This window comes from Gracilinanus agilis, chromosome 5 (assembly GCF_016433145.1).
Source record: "Gracilinanus agilis isolate LMUSP501 chromosome 5, AgileGrace, whole genome shotgun sequence".
NCBI classification, from domain to species: Eukaryota; Metazoa; Chordata; class Mammalia; order Didelphimorphia; family Didelphidae; genus Gracilinanus; species Gracilinanus agilis.
This window is the reverse complement of record NC_058134.1, coordinates 154,888,611-154,892,829: the sequence shown is the minus strand read 5'-3', so window position 1 is coordinate 154,892,829 and position 4,219 is coordinate 154,888,611.

Below are 4,219 nucleotides of genomic sequence, written 5' to 3'. Positions count from 1 at the left end.
TTTTACCTGGTTTCGTTTTAAGTGTTGTTCATAAATAAATGAGGAATGTGAAACTCTGTGTAGTTTCAGAGTAGTTAGTTCCAGGGGGAAAAAACCCCAATAGAAGTCAGGCTTCAGGTGTTAACAAGCAGAATGCTTTCCAGAAAAGCACTTAGGAGATCTGTTGGTAGCAACCCTACCTGCTAATTCTTTACCCTAACTTTGTTTCTAATGCAAATTAGTGAGGATTTTTTTCCCCAAGGAAGTCTTCTGATATAAATCTACACTGCAGTAATTAGAAAGAGTGCTTAGTGTGAACAACTAGAACAGGGAAGTAATGAAACTTGAATCTTTTTAAAATTTTCATTTTACAAAGGTTTATCCTACCTATCTAACTTATCATTCTACTTATTTGTTAAGCCACTTACTGTTAAAGGTAGGCAAGTGTGTAGCAGTCTTGTATTAATTTTAAATGTATCCATTTTAGATAATAAATTTGCATGGGACCCTGAAACCTAAGGCAGAAAGGTTTAAAGACTTGCCCTAGTCTTACCCAAAATTTAAAGAGAATTCATGTATTTCAAAAGAATCTGATAACCAGTAACCAGTCCAAGAATGAAAATGTAGAAATGTAAATTTTCCTCAAACTTACTTTCTAGTTCCCCTATAAAAAACAACCAAAAAACAAGAAAATACCCACACAGACAAAGCCCTTCCTCATCACTCAGATACATTTATTTGATTGCAACCTTGTTCAAAAGGATCTATTCTACCTCCTCCAGAGTATCAGACCTGTTCCATATACTCCTAAATTTATTTTCTTAACTTAAATTCACTTTGAAAGCAGTTAGGATTAACTAACTCCAAAAACTAGTGTTCTTTTCACTACACCTTCAATTTTCTTTTTTGCTTAATTGGATAGCTTTTCAAAAATAGCCTTCATTTACCATCAATTTTAGCCTTTATTAAGCGTAAATTACTGTTAAATTTCTTAAATACGAGTGTCTTAATATTATGGAATGTATTTCATATTATATAAAAATGCCATGAAAAAGTATTTTTAAAGTGGTGAATGACAGCATCAGATTGTACTAAATTAGAACTGAATGGACTTAAGCAAGTGTCTAGAATATCCATTTATTTTACAGAAGAAACTAAGACTCAGCAGCTGGGATTTGCTCAGCCATACAGTTAGTAGCAGAGCCCTTTCTAGAACCTTCTGCTTCCTTATAAATGATTTTTAAAAAATTACTCAGTAGGGTAAAATGTGTCTAAACTCTCTAATATAACTAAGGGGGAGGTGAAAGAGGTGTCTACTTAGAAGGTGAAGTATACCTATGTTTGTGGAGGAGGAAAAGATAGAATTGTTTTTGTTTTAAAGGTGCGGAGGGGAGACACTGCAGACTTCAGAATGGAAAAGGAAAAAAAAAGTATCTTTTAAAACTTTCCTAGGATTCTTGAAGAAGCTTTTAAAAAAATTACAATAATTCAGAATGAAAATTAAGTTGATTGTAAGCCTTTCCTATCCCCCTCCCCCTCCCAAAGCCCAGTAGAAACACTTCACCCATAAGAATACAGAGGTTAAAAGAAGTAATATAAAAGTTTGGGAGGAAATTTCATTTTCTCCCAAACTTTATCATTATATATTTGAAGTCTATGCTGAGGAAGCAACATTGTGTGGACAGAAGAGCCCTGGCAGCTTTGGAAAAAGAGCAACTAGGTTCAAATTTGGCCACTGACATGGATTAACCGTGTGACCTTGACCAAGTCATTAACCATTTCAGACTTCCATTTCTTCGTCTACAAAAGGAGGTCGTGGTAGATGACCTATGCGGTCTCTTACAGCTCTAGGATCCCATGGCGACAATATTCATTCATTCGTTCCACAAACCTTTTTGGGGAATTCATTTCCATCAAAACTCCCTACTAGATATTGCAAAGAATTCAAAGATGAAGTTTTTAAAGTTCTTAAAGACAAAACGCAAGCAAACACGTAACCACTGCCTCTTCCAAATTTTCCTTCCTTCCTTCCTTCCTTCCTTCCTTCCTTCCTTCCTTCCTACAAATTTCTAGGCCACGAGTTTCAAAACAAACCAGAACTCTCTCCTTAGTCACTAAGCTATTTCTTAGCCTTATGAAAGAAGCAAGGACCTATTCCCCCCCCCCCCCCTTTCTGTCCTTTTACAGGCTAAGGATTTGTGATTTGACAGGTGAGGTCACTGCCTATCAACGTTGGACCAGGCAACCCTCCAACCAGTGCCTGAATCTAGAACATTTAGGTTTAGCTGTGTGACCCCGAGCAAATCATTTAACCACCTCCCCTTCCAGACCTCAGTTTCCTCATCAGTAAAATGAGAGAATTTGCCATAAGAGCTTCTAAGGTGCCTACCAGCCCTCAAACTTTGATTCTATAGGATCTTTTAGAAGTTGCTGTAGCTGAAACCATTTCCCAGCCAAGTGAGGAGCATTTCTGCTTTCAGCTGGATTGTCATTCCTAACACAACCATTCTCTCCACCCCACCTTCCCCCCCCCGCGCCCACCTTGAAGCCTTTCCAGCTCAGCAGGACCTACAAGTGCTTGCATTCTCCAGACAAAAGTTTTGCAGATCTCAGTCGCTACCGCGCCTGAAGAGACTGGAGGAGAGACTCCCACCCTCTGCAATACTGGTCTCTCCCAGCGCAGAGGATGGATATCCGCGCCTTGAATCCCTGCCGCCCTTGAAGAACAACACTCAGCCCAGTGGTCCCGGTGGTATTGAACTCACCCCTGCAGCTCGCGGCAAAGCAGCGGGAGCCCGGAGCTGCAGCCGCCGCCGTAGCCGCCCGGCTCCCGCTCCTGTCCTCCTGTCTCCTGTCTCCTGTCCAGTATCCGAGATGCAAGTTTCTACTCCCTCAACGCCACGCCCCGTAGGCTCTCAGTCAGTCCCGGGACAGAGCAAGCGCCCAGCGCCACGGGCCAAGGTTCACTAGCTGGTAACACAAGCTCCCCGCAAAGCGGGGAGAGCACCTGGGAGGCGTGGTTCACTCTCTCCTCTTTCCCCCCATCCGCTGCCCTGGGAGGATAAAACAGTGCCCACAATGCACTGGCGCACACGTGCTTGTTCTCCAGCCCTTGTCTCGAAGTTCTCGGGCCAGGGGGAGCTCAGCCAGCTCTCTGGGGTTCCGAAGCCCTATTTCTCCCAGCGAGTGGACCCTTCCACACTAAAGCTTCGAGGAGCCATCCTCCTTCGACTGCGAAGGGAGAAAGACCCGGGCCAACTGAACCGTAAGGTCCCAAAGCTTTGCATCTTTTGTTCTTTGGATATTACATCCTGCTTCCCTATCCAAGAGTTCGTTTTTTGCAAAATTTAGTCAGGATCTGGATTCAAATTTGAGGTCTGCCATACATTACCCGTGTGACTTTGCAACTGAACATTTCTTCCTCAAAGAAATGAGGTGACTGGGCTAAAATGACAGCAGAGGTCTTTCTTAGATCTAACCAGTTGCCTTTTCCTTGTGCCTTCTCTATTTCCTAGTTATATCTGTAGACGACCCACCCATATGGGACACGAGAATAATCTGACACCCATTAGCTTTAATATAGCTTTATATAATAAAACTTTATTTTGTATATTTATATAATAAAGCTTTAAAGCTTTATTCTATTGAAGGTAAGGACAAGTCATGGCGGGAAGGGGAAAGATTTTTACTCAAGTCTAACCCCAAATGCCAAGGTACAGCATTGATGCATATAGTGGAGACAAGACAAAGAGGGTATAGCTGTACTGATGGTAAAATTTGCTTAGTGACAAGACAGTTTGTCCAACCTCAAAGAGTCTATTCTCAGAGTCCTTCCAGCTTCAAGTAGGGGGGCAGTTTTGTTTGGTGACTGAAAGTCTATTCATAACTGAGCCATGTTGTCTGGAACATGGTTCCTCTAGGCCCATTTTCCATTACTCAGCTGATGTGGTTCTAGTCCGAGGTTTTGACAGTAACAGATTGACAGAAATAGAGTTCATCCTGAGTGTAGGGGCCAAAAGGACTGTTGTTATGTCAAGCTTATGGCACATGATTATGTGAGTTATGCTCAGCAGCCAGGTTTGGCCTTGGAGCTGCTAGGTCTTGGCTTGGGGAACTAACAACTGAGAAAAATGAGTGGCATTAGCAAAAGGTAAATTTTGAGGTTCTGACATTTCCTATGACTTGGATGCTTTGAAATTCAATATCTAGTCCCCACTTTCCCATTTTAAGTAGCCTTGTA